The 15266-nt window shown below is 41.8% G+C and overlaps 1 protein-coding gene across 8 annotated transcripts in view; it reads left to right on the forward strand.

Moving 5' to 3' along the window:
- The window catches only part of LOC146404944 (uncharacterized), a 488622-nt gene that overhangs the window by 437852 nt on the left and 35504 nt on the right, over nucleotides 1-15266 (forward strand). For 3 of the 8 annotated variants that reach the window (XR_014839798.1, XR_014839797.1, XR_014839799.1), the window contains one exon: nucleotides 1455-1543. The exons of the other annotated variants lie outside the window; for them this stretch is intronic. The gene's annotated coding sequence lies outside the window, so the exon portion shown is untranslated. The remainder of the gene's footprint in view (nucleotides 1-1454; nucleotides 1544-15266) is intronic. 8 annotated transcript variants of the gene reach the window in all.

Genomic DNA, 15266 nt, shown 5'->3' on the forward strand with positions numbered 1-15266 from the left:
TGTTTAATTCCCATGCTCATAAACCTGTGTGTAAATAGCTAGTTAGATAGCTAGATAGACAGAGCCCCCCAAAGATGTCCATGTTTAAAATACCCAGAAACTGTAACCATGTTACCTTACCTGGCAAAAGGAAATTTGCAGATGTGATTAAGAACCTGATGTGAAAAGATCATCCTGGATTACACTGGGTGGGCTCAAAGTAACCACAATGGTCCTCATAAGAGGATCTGAGTCAGAGAAGGCGATGAGATGACAGAAGCAGAGGTTGGAAGGATGCAAAAGGGACCGTGAAGTAAGGAATGGGGGCAGCCTTTAGCAGCTGGCAAAGGCAAGGAACAGATTCTCTGCAGAGCCTCCCGAAGAAACAGCCCTGCTAGTCCATTTAGATGTCTAACCTCCAGAACTGTGCTACAATAAGATGTGTTGTTGGAAATTTTTTACAGCAGCAATATAAAATGAATAAAGACAGAAAGTATATTAGTTTCCTAGGGCTGCTGCAACAAATTACCATAAACTAGATGGCTTAAAACAATGAGCTGTGCTCTCTCTCAGCTCTGGAGTCTAGAGGTCCAAGAGGAGATGTTGGCAGGACCATGCTCTTCCCAGACTCTCTAGGGAGATCCTTTCTTGCCTCTCTCTGGCCTCCGAAGTGGCCAGCAATCCTGGGCAGCTTTTGACTTGGAGATTTATCCCTCCAATCTCTGCCTTTGTCACAACATGGCAATCTCCCTGTGTGTACGTACCTTCTCGTGGCCTTCTTATAGGGACACCAGTCTTAGCCTTCCTATAAGGATACCAGTCATTGGATTTAGGGTCCACTCTAGTCCAGGATGACTTTAATTTCACTAATTACATCTGCAAGGGACTTATTTCCAAATAAACTTACATTCTGAGGGTCCAGGTAAACATGAATTTGAGAAAGGTACTATTCGATTCTCTATAAATTGATTGGCAGGTAGATAAAGATGACAAATAGACAAGTAGATAGGGCTACAGATAGATCAGTGGATAGATAAACACATTCTTTGACAATACTATTTTCATTACTCCATGATATTGTATTAAATACTTATAGCAAAATATACTTATTCATTTTGCCAGAAGCACCTTGTTATGCTTTCAAGAGCGTTGATTATTTCACTAGAAGACCTGTCTTCTTTTCCAAATGCCATGTTCTATGTGGGGTTCTGACAGACCAGGACAGAAATTGGCCTCAAACTTACTCATGAAGAACGGTGGAAGGAACTGGAATGGCTAATCAAGAGAAGAGATGCCTCAGGACATACAGGGAGGGTATCTTCAAAGACGATTGTTACAACTATGTTGAAGAGAAATTAATCTTCTTCCCCCCTCCACCCGAGGTGTTGAACTAAGGCAAACGGATCAAAAACTATTCCAAAGGAAAAAGTGCTACAATACTGATCTCACCTCTCTGGATTTTCTTCCTCTCTCAGATCTTGGACCTGAAATTTTTCACTCTTAGTAGTACTCCAGAGCCTTCCAGCAAATGTTTTCTTAACATCCTTGGCAAGAACTCTGAATGGTAAGAGTTTAAAAAAAAAAAAACAAAAAACTGTCAAGAATTGCTAAGTGTCCGAGATTGTGCCCTACTTGCAAATTAACAAGTTATCCTGTTATTGTTTCATGGATGCTTTAGATGATATCAGACTCCTGGGTTAGATACAAAGGCTGGCTTATAGCAATAGCAGTAGCCAGTGCATTATTTTCTTGACCAGTTTCTGAGTCCTAATTCCTACGAAGTGATGTGAAAAGGGCCGAGGATGCCTGCCGAGGCAGTGGTGCATGCCCAGAGATTAGAAACCCCCATCTTTTATAATGATCTCTAAGCAAGCCTGCCTGACCCTTGCCCTGGGAAGATATGTTACTGCTCTAGAAACAGACTTTAAGAGGTAGCCCACAACAAGACTTGTCAGTATCATTGCCCACAGGATGTGCAGAAATGCAAGAAACCTATAGATACTTGCCTCTTGATAAGGTCCATTCCTCAGTTATTTTTATACCGTCTTAGTTTCCAGTTAATCCTCCAATGAGTTCACCACTACTTCAGCTGCTTTGATTAATCTGACCGACAGAGGCTGGGACCAACTCTGTTCAATTTGTCTCAGACAGCATTTGGTAAGACTGCTATTAATAGGACTCCAAACAGCAAGATGAGATCAACCTGAAGTGTCAGCCTCATAGAGTGAAAAGCAGAGCGTGGACGAAGATGAAGCTGGAGAGGGAGGAGGAGGCAGATAAGAAAGGGTGTTCTGTTATGCTCAGACTTCACTCTGCTGGTGAAGAACAAGTGTTAAGGTGTTTAATGGGAGACTTCTGCAGCTTATTTGCATGGAAAGTAATTCTCCAGGCTGGCCAGATGGACAACCACTTGGAGAGGATGCTGATGGTCAGAGAGAGAGAGACTCAATTCAAATGACGTTTTAATGATGCGGTTAGCAGACATTGAGCCTGGAAGGGGGTAGATTTTAAACATATTTAGGGGGTAGAATTGGGAGAGCCTTTAAGTGAAGGGAATGAGAGAGAGGGAAGAGTCCAGCAGGACTCCCAGTGTTCACCGTTGGGAACAGTGTGGTTGGCAATGGCCCGTTCCCTGCAAAAGGGAAAACATAGAGCAATGATTTCAAAGGGGATTGACAAGCTCAAGGCAAGTAGATGATGTGTAGTCATCCTCTGGTATGTTTAGCAGTTGTTAAAGTTAAGGATCTGGGAGTTCCCTTGTGGCAAAGCAGAAACGAATCCGATTAGTATCCATGAGAATATGGGTTCAATCCCTGGCCTCTCTCAGTGGGTTAAGGATCCAGCGTTGCTGTGAGCTGTGGTGTGGGGTCACAAACGAGGCTTGGATCCCATGTTGCTATGGCTGTGGTGTAGGCCAGCAGCTGTAGCTCTGATTCGCCCCCTAGCCTGGGAACCTCCATATGCCCCAAGTGCAGCCCTAAAAAGCAAAAAGTAAATAAATAAATTAATTAAAAATATAAAGTTAAGGATCTGATGGGTGGGTCAGGGGGAACTCCAATGCTATAAAAGTCAGTTTGAAATTCCTCAGCACATAGCTTATAAGAAAAATCTGGGGATTTGATGAGAATTTCTGTAGAGGATGTAATTAGAGGGTGTAATCAGGGGAGAACCCCAGGAAACAGCAGCACCTGTGGGATGTGGGGTGGCAGGTGGGGCATAGTGGACCAGGAAAAAAGCTGGCAGGAAGTTCTGCCATGGAGAATGTCTCGGAGAAGGAAGTCATCGCAGAGAGAGGCCTGAACACGTATATCAGGTTTAGCAAGAGAAAGGTCCTGGAGGACTTGAAGGAGAGCAGTTCTGGGGAAAGGTGAGCGCAGAAGCTGATTGTAACGAGCTGAGCTGACTGTGTCATTAATCAGCATGTGATGTGCCTGGGGCATATCCTTCAGCCATTAGGAAAATATTATAGAAGGTTGATTCTGTCTAAGAATTAAAGGGAAATCATTCGGGATGAGGCCTCCCAGGGCCTCTGACCTTGTGGGAAGAAAACCAGGAGGTGCTTAACCCATTCGTGTTACATATTTGCTTGGCACCTGTGCAGAACATTCGGAGAAGACCAGGCTTTGAGAATCTAGCCGAAGGTGCAGAAAGACATCTCCTGGTAATGGAGGTGAGCAGGTGGTCAGCTCTGGATGCAGGGTCTGTTGGATGTTATTAAAGAGGAAAAAAGAGATGGCTTAGAATTCTCCAGTCGTGTCAGACAATGGCACACTTTATGTCAATACTGATGAGCTGGGATAAGGAACACCTCCACCAAACTCACAGTGTCGGTTTTAAGTGTAAGCCCCAGAAACAGTTTTCATGAAAGTGTGTCTGGAGGAAAATAGGAAATGTCACTGCTGCTGAGATCCATTTGAAATGAGCAGGAGAAAAATACAGACTCGGGTAATTAGATTTTTAGATCCAGCTCAGACTGTAACATCTGTTACCCCGCTATGTTCTGGGTCTGGGGGGGGGGGGTAGATCAGGTGTGCTGTGGCGGGAAACAGAGGGTTTGGAGCTTTCCTTCACGAAGCAGCCAAGTGCACAGTGGGAACAGCATGGGCTTTGAACGGAGCCCCAAATGCATTTGTTCCAAACCATTTGCAAGTGAGGCAGCGTAGTCTCTCTGACCTTCATGGCTTTGGTTTGTTTTTGTTTGTTAAAAGAAGTTAACAGTACTTTGTCCAAAGATTATTGAAAGGGTTAAAATACCCTGTAAATATTCAAACATATCTATGAAATGCTTAAAATATTAGACAACAAGCGACTTCTCAATACCCTCTTCCATTTCTTTCTGTCTCTCTCTCCCTCCCTTTTTTCCTCCCTCCCTTCCTCCCTCCCTCCCTCCCTCTTTTTTCCCCCAGTGAATATCTGTTTCTTCAGGTCAAGAGTCTGACTTTTAGGAATCTAAGTGTGGACCCCTAGAAAATTATATTATTTGCATCAAAGTCAGATCCTCCAGGTAATGGGGCTAATTTGAAAGTGTCTCTAGAGACAAGAAGGCCCTCAAAGGCCTCAAAGTTCCCCTAAATGGATTAACTCTTCCCAGTGATTTGATCAGGAAAAAAAAAATCTTCCAAGCTATCAAATGACTCAGCTTCTCTCAGGGCCATATGCGCAGTTTCCATCTCATTAACAAAAAGCTGATTCCTCATAAACCTTTGAAGAAAGAGTAGTTCTTTCCCAAGAAAACATTCCAGTCTCTGAAACTGGATGGAACCTCTCCACGCAAACTGTAAACTTCATTTTCCAGAGCAAATGACCCTCATCTCCAACCTGGCAGGATAGGAAGTGACTCCTTTCACTCTTCCAGTGATCTGGTATCTTCTTGGATCGAGGCATAAACTGTAAACTTGCAGAGTCACGGCTCTTCAATTGTCAGAGGAGTATTATCCACAATTTCAGAGAAGGGAAGCTAAACTAATCTCTGGCACGTAAAAACATGTGTCAAAGTCTCTTCCTTACAGTCTGAAGGACCATTCAATGCCTTGCTGAGGGGTCTGTTGCCTGAGTCTATGCTCAGGTCTAAAATAGTGTTTATTGATATGCAAATTCATAACAGATTAGAGGTAGAAAAAATTACAGTCAATAGAGAAATCACAGGCAGATGGGTGTATCAAAAGGGACTGTCAGTGAAAGGAAAGTGAATGCTAACCATGACCTGTGTAGGAAATCAAAAGTCACAACCATCATTGAGCATTTTGTGCTGAGCGATAAGCCATGTGTATGTCAATGCCCCCAAGGCCACCACCCAGATCCCGCTCAGCAGAGTGAGGGTTACTCAGTGCAAACCTTGAGAAAAAGCTGGTGTACAAATGATGCAGCCACCGCCTTATCAAGATACAGGACATTTTCATCCCCCTGGAGGGGGTTTCAAATCCTGACTGATCTGATGTCCCTCTCTGTAGGTTGTGTTTCCTGCTTCCAGGGTTTCAAGTAAATGGAATTACACAACATTATATTCCTCTGTATCTGTCTTCTCTCATGAACCATCATGTTCTTGAGATTCATTCTTGTTGTAGGCAACATACATCCACTTTTTCTATTACTGAATAAGTAGTGAGCTGTATAAATATACCATAGTTGGTTTACCCATTTACCTATTGGTGACTATTTCTATACAAATAATTTCATGGGCTTATGTTTTTATTTCTCTTAGTAAATATCTAGGAGTGAGCCTAGTGGGTTATATGGTTAGTGTCTATTTAACTTTTAAGAAACAACCAAATAGTTTCCAAAGTGATTATACCATTTTACATTCCCACCAGCAATTTGCAAAAGTTCTAATTTCTTTACATTTTGTCTTTACAACACTTAATATTGTCAGCATTTTTTTTAGCCATTCTAGTGTGTGGGAAGTGATTTCCCATTGTGATTTTAATTTGCATTTGCTTTTTAACTCATGAATGACTTACAGAGTTTGGGTCTACAAACTGTGTCCACAGGCAGGATCAGCTCCATAATTTGGAAATCTTCACATAAAGTAAAAATGTCATGTTACTTGTTCAACACTTATTAAGAAGTCCCAGGTGACAACAGCAAAACAGTGCAACAAAGCAAGAGGTCCTGCTGGGGAGTTCCCAACATGGCTCAGCAGAAACAAAGCTGTCTAGCATCCGTGAGGATGGACGTTCAATCCTTGGCCTTGCCCAGTGGGTTAAGGATCTGGTGTTGCTGTGAGCTGCAATGTGGATTGCAGACGTAGCTCGGATCCCACATTGCTGTGACTATGGTATAGGCCGGTGGCTACAGGTCTGATTCAACCCCTAACCTGGGAACATCCACATACTGCAGATGCAGCCCTAAAAAGACAAAAAAAAAAAAAAAAAAAAGAGGCCCTGCTAAGTCCAGAAACCTATGCAATTACACAGTTTATGGGCCCTTAAATCTGGTTGTGCCAGGGAACCAAATCCAGCCCAACACCTTCTTTAGTGTGGCTTGTGAGCCAAGAAACGTTTTTTTGTTTGTTTGTTTTTGTTTTTGTTTTTTGTCTTTTTGCCATTTCTTGGGTCGCTCCTGCGGCATATGGAGGTTCCCAGGCTAGGGGGTCTAATCAGAGCTGTAGCTGCCAGCCTATGCCAGAGCCACAGCAGCACGGGATCCGAGCCACGTCTGCAACCTACACCACAGCTCACGGCAACGCTGGATCGTTAACCCACTGAGCAAGGGCAGGGATTGAACCCGCAACCTCATGGTTCCTAGTCGGATTCATTAACCACTGAGCCACGACGGGAACTCCCAAGAAACGTTTTTATTTATTTATTTTATTTATTTTTATTATTATTGTTATTTTTGTATTTTGCCTTTTCAGGGCCACACCCATGGCATATGGAGGTTCCCAGGCTAGGGATCAAATCAGAGATGCAGCAGGCGGCCTTCACCACAGTCACAGCAACACAGAATCCAGAATCTGAGCTGCATCTGCGATCCACACCGCAGCTCACGGCAACACCAGATCCTTAACCCACTGAGCGAGGCCAGGGATTAAACCTGCAACCTCACAGTTCCTAGCAGGATTTGTTTCTGCTGCGCCAAACTCCCAAGAATCGTTTTTATATTTTTTAAATAGCTACAAAATAAAAGAACATATTTTTGATAGTTAAGATTTTACCAAAAAAAATCAAATTATAGTGACCCTAAATAGTTTTATTGGAGCACAACCATACTCATTCACTGATGTGTTATCTTTGGCTAGACAGTAACAGAGTTTGCAGTTGCAAAAGAAACTGTACAGCCTACAAATACAAAATATTTCCTCTCTGGCCCTTTATAGAAAAAATTTGCCAAGTCCTCCTACAGATCATCTTTTCATGTTTCACTTAGCCATTTTTGTATCTTCTTTTTTAAAGTGTCCGTTCAAGGCTTTTGTCTGTTTTTAATTGCATTGGTCATCTTTTCACTTTTGAGTTCTTCAAGTTCTTAATATACTGTAGAGATAATTCCTTTGTCAGATATATGCGTGGAAAATATTATCTTCAAGTCTTTGGTTGAACATTACAGTTTATTAAAGATTTTTCAGAGAGCAAGAGGTTTTAATTTTGATGGAGTCCAATTTATCAATTTTTGTTTTTATGATTAGTACTTTTTGTGTTCTAAGAAATCGTCGCCTACCTCAAAGTTGCAAAGAATTTTTTCCTATTTTTTTTTTTTTAGAAATTTTGTGCTTTTATTTTTTGCATGTAGGTCTATAAACCATCTTCAACTTTTACTATTTTTTAGCAAACTCTGCCTCTCCTATAAGTCTCATCAAGGCCTGATTTTAGTTTTGTTTAAGGTGGGTCTGAAGGAAAAGTCTAGGAGTTCTCTAGTGGCCTAGTGCTTAAGGATTCAGCATTGCCACTGCTGTGGCTCAGGTTTGATCCCTGGCCTGGGGACTTCCACATGTCACATGTGCACCCAATAAATAAATAAAGACTTTTCTCCTGAACATGGCCCTTGCTCCTAAGACACGGCTTTTATAATGTCCCAGATAGATGCCTATAGTATTCATGAGATACAAATAATTTCATCCATTTTGTCTAGACCAGAACCTCCTCCCAGCCCTGCTAGAACACTAGATTATTGACTCTCAAATCCATAGCTGCCATCCTCTGGTAAATAAAAATTCTCCCCTCATGCATGTAGAGCCTAAACTTTAGCTATGGACTGAGGAGGAGCCCTGCCACAGGCTTCTGTAGCAACCCTCCACTCTGTACAACTCTCTCATCTCCAGTGCCCTGGCTCAGTATTAGAGTCATTTTAGTTACCCTGAGTCAGATCTCTGCCTCTTCAGGCAACGGGACCACTATGCTGTGATTGAAGGCCTTTCACTCTGCAGAGAGCCTGGGAAATTATGGAGCTCACCCATGAGTGTCCCTTTTCTCATGGATTGGAGTCTTCCACTACCTCATGGTCAATGCTGAAAAGAATTGCTTTGTCTGTTTTGTTTAGTTTTATGGTTATTTGCATTGAAAGGGCTATACCAGTACTAGTTAGTCGATAATAGAGAGATGCCGAAGTCTTGTGCAATTGCTTTTATTACTGTTCCATATGGACATGTAACCTAAATTTAATTTATGCTTTCCCAAAACATAACAGGCAAAATACAAGTTCTATTAGCTAAAAGTCCCAAAGGAGTTCTGCACCAATTAATAATCGAATGTATTTTCTTAGCAGATTAGGGTTTTAATAATAAACCATTCACAATAATGATAATATTTAACTTTCATTATCTACTTGAGGTTTATTTTTTTCAGCAAGATCTTAAGTTAATGATGGGGAAAAAATAGTACCCACATAACCGTGAAGCCATTACAAAGGGGCTCTAGATTCTAACTTGCAGTCAGCTTCTTATCTCTACCTCCACTTTCCTCCAACAACCAAGACTAGCTCAGTCATGGTGGAGGCAGAAGCTATCTGATTTCAGTGTCCTTAAGCTCCTGCAAATATAATGTTTCGTACTTGGAGTGGGGTCAGAGAGTTAAGGTTAAAAGAAAGTTTCAATTAGCTGTTACACTCTCATCTAGTTGGAAATAATATCTGTGCCACATATTAAGGAGAAGAAAATATTCAGAAGAAAAGGAAGGAAGGAAGAAAAGGTAGAGGAAGAAAGAAAAAAGAGAAGAAAAGAAAAGAAAGGGAAAAAGAAAACGAAAGAAAAAAAGAAAGAAAAATGGGTCCCTGTTCTGAAAGTTATTAGTGTTGAATAATTTCAGAAAAACCTAAACGGCAATGTCATGTGACAAGACTGATTACAGGGCTATCAGTGCGGTGCTAAGGAGGTTTGGAGAAAAGCCACCAACTGCCTTATGAAGGAGAAGGGACACAGGTAAAAGCAATATTTAAGAAGGTGGAAATGCAATAGGTGCAAATTTCACCATTAAAATTTCCCATTGGTAAAGAGATCACTTGCTTTGTTTCTTTATAACTAAATTTAACTCAGGAACCACCGTTCCACTTTGGTAGAAGACAACTTAATTTTATCAATTCAAGAAACATTCAGTCACTTCTGGTTTAATATTGAGTCTCTTGAGAAACCACTAAACCAATTCAACACTTTCTTCCTCTCCTCTTCTGAGGGCTGCCTCAGGCTGACGTCATTATTAAGAATTTGTTTTATTGTCAGTCTAGGTTTAAGTAAGAGGGTTATTTACTATCCGAGAACTGGGGGGAGATATGGCCCACAGCTAGAGCATATCTCTGTGTTGGCATCTTCTAAGATGAACCATCCTTCTTCATCTATCATTGCATTGTTCATAGAAAATTCTACATTTCTGTTTGTTAATTGGTCACTATGTTCTTGCAAATCATTCTCCATCCTCCTTAAACTTACTCCAATGTCTGTGCAGTTCTGCTGTCTCACCATCAAAATTTTCTGGACCCTAGCTTCCCAGAGCACATGCATTAAAAAAAAAAAAAAAAAAAAAAAAAGATGTGGAAATTTCCTGCCCTAGATTGATTGTATGATGGGTAGCTGCCTTTAGGCTCATTCTGAAGTGGTAGCGTGAGTACAGAATTGGAGTATTGCTTCTTCAGTTTGATTCCTAACCCCTCCTAACCCCACCAAAGATCACTGTGTAACTTTAGTCACCTAATAGCTCCGTGTTTCATTTCGCTCGTCTAAGGAAATGAATATAATAGGATTTTTTACTTCATAGAGTTGTGTTGAGAATGAAAGAAGGTGGTGTATTCAATGTGCTTAGAATACTCTGCACAGTGTGTTGTGTGTTATTTATCTATTATTTTATCATCATCGTTATCATCATCACCCTAGACATTTCACTTAGTGATTTCTACTCAAGCACCAACTCGAACCAGGATTTTATATTATAAGATTTGCAGTGTACCCAATATATGTCATGGAAAATTAAAAAGAACTAAAAATAGTTAGATAACCAAAAATAGAAACTACATGCTTCTTTGTGCTTGGATTTATCTCAGGGACTTTTTCAGGTTCGCAACAGCGTTTAAATTCTAGTTGTGTTTTTCACATTTGCCTTTTCCCATTATCAATATTCCTTTGGGGGGGATTTATTATTATTTTTCTTCCATCTAAACTTGTGAGATAAACATGTTCTGAGCCCTAGAGCACTTCACCTCTACTAGGAAAAACAAAAACTGAAACAAAATCCACTTTTTCCTTCAAAAAACCTGGCTCCTGTAAGCTATGATTTTTAAGACTTGAATTTGATTTGCCTTGGAATTTAAAGTCTATTTTTGTCAATCAAAAGTTGAATATGAGGAGGTCCCGTCATGGCTCAGCGGTTAGCGAACCCACCCACCTGACTAGCGTCCATGAGGACGTGGGTTCGATCCCTGGCCTTGCTTGGTGGGTTAAGGATCCAGCCTAGCTGTGAGCCGTGACGTAGGTCGCAGACGCAGCTCGGATCTGGCGTTGCTGTGGCTGTGGTGTGGGCTGGCGGCTGTAGCTCCGGTTGGACCCCTAGCCTGGGAACTTCCATATGCCGCAGATGTGGCCCTAAAAAGCAAAAAACAAATAAACAAACAAAAAGTTGAATATCAACTGTTGATTTCTTTTTGCATACCACTATCTATGCTGAGGCAAGGGTGCTAATAACCAAACAGCCAGCATATCTGTATAAAGAAATGAAAAACAGGGTTGTTAAAAGGCCACCTAAGTAGTTCCTACTTGACCCTCTAGACCCATCTTCTAAATGTCTCTGACCTGCTCTGTGTCTCAGGATGCTAAGTCTTATGGGCTTTATCAATGGACCCCCTCACTGGATTCCAAATGCATTTGACCAATGGGCAAGAATGGCAGTCCTGGAACCTGGTTTCCTCTCTGTTCTCTGACAGAGATTGGACCTTTTGCTGAAGTGGATTCCTCTCCCCGTCCTGGTATCAGCTCCTCCCCTTCTCCCTTTCTAGGTTGGGATCACAAGAACTGTCTCCTCTGCTAGCAGCTAAATACTTACCCACCCCTATTGATCGCCTTCTAACCTCCCTACAATTTTGTAAATACTCTCTTTATTAAATACTTCCCAATTACCTCATTCAAACGGACCTTCTGTTTCCTGCCAGGATATTGAGTGATCCAAAAGGAAATTGGAAGTGCCAGGAAACAAACAAACAAATAAATTGACCCAAAAGGGAAACATAATCACGGCATTCCACTCACTGTTTCAAAGACAGTATTCAGATATTCATGATTTCACCGTTTTAAATCAATCTTTAAGTAAGTCATGAAAGACTTCATAATGGTAGCTGAATAGAAGGTAATATAATCAACTGTGATAATTTTAAAGTAAGGGTAAGTCTCCAGATATTGAGAGGAAGAAGGAGGGGAAGGGGGAAGGGTGGAACTGCTAATATCCAATCTTAACAGTAGAGAGCATGACGTCGTGTCTGTGATTAATGGTAAATGCACGAGAAGCGTGTGCATATATATAATTGAAAGTTATAAAGGTAACTGAAAATAGAACATAAAAGAGTGGAATAGGGCTCTTGTGAGATGGGAGGTGGGAGGTGGAGAGAGGTAAATCCTCATTTCTCATAGCAGGAAATCAATAGCTCACATCTAAATTTGACAAATCAAGAAAGAGAGGTTTGACTCTATTATTTAGATGTATGGACATAATGAGCAGACTAATGGCTAGAGGAAGCAGTATGGAGCAGCTGCTTCGGGAGAACAAGGCTGTGGCACAACAGAAACAGGAAACAGCCTAACAGGGGGTTAAAGTCTTTTCATCTAAGCTCCGCTCCACTCTTAAGATCTGGTTTTTCAAACTGCGTGCCTGCCTTCGTTGGGTTTAAGATATTAACAACCCTGCGGGGAAGGTGAGGACCGGGCTGGGACCAGCACCTGCTGCCCTTCAGTCAGTGTTTCACCCCAAGTATGTGAGTCAGAGGAGGAGGGGGGAGATCAGAGGCATGGAGCAGCATCTCTTTCCAGTCCCTGGGGAAAGAGAGTGGTTGACCTCACATCCTGAGAGAGCTTGTCCCTGTGAACTTGCCGTCGTGGCTCTAGTTTTGTGTCTTCCCTTTGTGCTCAAGTCTCAAAGCCTGGACAGGGACCTTGACCTTACCAATCTCTCCCTTCTCAGGAGCTGGAGGGGTGAGATGCACGCAGGCCAGATGCCCGATATTGGGCAAATGTGCATCTCTGTGGCTCTCAAGTTTTTGTCATTTTTACACGCAACTGAAAATATTGCTTCCTTGCCAGCCGCTCTCCTCCAATCTTTTTTAAGAGAGCTGTTGTTTCAAAACCCAGTTGGCATTATTTAAAGTACTTCGGTGTCTGGTAGCGAAAAACCGTGGGTCCCCCTTTTTTTCTCCCGGGGCCTCCAAGACAGACTTCTAGAGAACAAAAGAACAGGGGCCCTTGGCTCTCTGGTCCAGGCTTGAGATGAGAATATGGGTCTCAAATGAAGATAGATTCAGACTGCTCTGATTTCAGATGCACCAGAGTCCAATGGCTGCTGGGTTTCGGTTGAGCCTTCTTTCTACAACAGGGTGAGTGAGGGCTTTCATGTGACAACCAGGTGTATCGGTGACAACACAAAGCCACCCTTGCTTGAATCTCCTCAGGAGACAGCAGCCCATCTTTCAGGGTCACCATTAGTATGGCCTCAGCCCTAAGTCCACCCTTCGTCCTTATGTACTTAACCCTTGCTCATAGAATATACTTATTTTTCCCAATAAATGCCTCATACCTTCCCAGGTCCGCGACTGTGTGGTGCTATTTGTTTTATCTGCATTGTCTTCCTCTTCCTTCAAGGCTTACCTAATGGGCTACTTCCCCAGTAGGGCTTTTCCGACGCTCACAGAAAGCTGCTCCCCATAGGTCTCTGTTTCTCTCTTGCTGATTACTGCTTTTTCCCTATACTCTGAGGGTTCTTTGCATGGCATATCTGGAATCCTTACCACACCTAGCAGACATGCCCTTCAATAGAGTCTGCTCTACATCAATAAAAATATTTGTGTATGTAAATATCTGCCATCATTAACTCCTCATATTCCCAGTCCCAGCTCAAACGTAGAATCTTTAATTCAATGATCCTTTAGAGTGAGCAGGTGAACAACTGAAGCAGGGCAGAAATTGTACCCAGTTTTCTTGATGTTTGTTATGAACTGTGCTGGGTCACATCTTGTACAATCTCAGGCTCTCAAATTGTGAGCTCTCAAACTGTGCTCAAATTATGGTTCGATCCAGTCTGATGGCACCATCGAATGTTCTGTCTTCCTTTACAGCAGCTCCTGCAATCTCCCCTTTTGGCTTCTTTTTACATTGTTTTCCAGTTTTGAGTGCAGCTCTTGAACTTGTTAATCAGCACTGTTATTCTGCTGGAGTTCTTGTTACTGCCATTTTACAGTTCATTCATTTCTGCTTTTATCTTTATCATTTTTTTTAACTTCCTTTAGATTTATTCCACTGTTGTCATAGTTTCTTGAAGCAAACAGTGAACTTATGTAATCTTATTATTTATTGTCCTTCATTAAATGATCTTAATGATAAATGTACCCCTACATTATATTATAGTAGATTACATTTCACTCTTTTATTCACAGTGGTTTTTGTTGTGGAAAATTTGCAGTGTATACAAAGCTGCTGCCCCTCCATGTTCCCATCCTTCATTTCTGACAATTTTTCAACTCCTGCCCAATCATTTTGGGGTTGTGCCCAAGTACTCTTCATTGTACAAATTTTGACAGATATTTTCTTTTCCATTCAGGTCTTACTATTTTATAATTTATTTAGATTTTTTAACTAAATCATGAATTATATAGGGACAGATCTTTGGGAACTTTTTCATTTATGTTGCAATGTTCAAATGAGAAAAGGAAAGGAAACAGAGAGAAAAGGAGAAAGAAAGAAAAAAGGAAGGAAGGAAAGAAGAGGGGGAGGGAAGGAGGAAGGGAGGAGTAAAAGGGACCAAAGAAGTAAAAGGAGACAGGCGGATGGCTTATTCTGAAAGTTGCTCTATACACAGTAAGTCTTTTAATTAAAAAATTCCTGCTCCCCCTCAAAAGCCTCTCACGTTCCCTTTTCTCACCACCTCAGCCCGGATCTGTTGCTTCAGTGGTCAGCATTTCTTTCACCAATACCCTTTGTACCTATTTCACCCCCACTTCACAGCTTGGTTCCATTTCTTTCCACAGAGGCCTGAGCACCTGAAGAGTCCCGTGCAAAGACTTTGGAAGGATTAGGGTATTAAAAGAACATATTCCATTTGAGCTCAGAGTGTTCTGGTTTTTCCCTTTACAGAAGGCAGGTCCTGGTAGTCTTAACCATGCCTGTGATTCAATGAGATAATTACCCCTTGCTCTTATTGGAAAGAAAGGTCTTTAAAAGCCTCCCAAATGTGTCTTTTTATGGTGTTTCTCTTACCACCCCTCAGTGTGTGGTAACCAGCCTCCACCCTTCTCACGTGTTGGTATTCTGTTTCCTTATCATCACAGGCCTTGCCCAAGACCCAACCCTCTGTTCCCACTCTGACTGATCATTTCATTTTTGTCTCGTTAAACTTGCAATGTGCGTCTGGTCTTCCTCCTACTTAATCCTAGTCCTCACTCAAAAGCTGTGTCTTGGATTCAACTCATGGGTTCTGCCAGATTGGATCCTTCCAGGGCTGGCTTTGCTGAAGCCAGCTTTATTGGCTGGTTTACCCATGTCCTTTCCCAAAGCCCTTATCCTCTTCCACTTGTGCCTTAAGAGCTAGATAGGCAACTACTCACTTGCCAGTTAAATGTGGGTAGATCTATGGACCCATAGCAACCACCTTCGGACAAACTAACATGCAAAGGAT

This window comes from Sus scrofa, chromosome 3 (genome assembly GCF_054392235.1).
Source record: "Sus scrofa isolate SSC_HxYL_T2T_F1_AM1 chromosome 3, Sscrofa_HxYL_maternal_Yorkshire_Landrace_v2.0, whole genome shotgun sequence".
Taxonomy (NCBI): domain Eukaryota; kingdom Metazoa; phylum Chordata; class Mammalia; order Artiodactyla; family Suidae; genus Sus; species Sus scrofa.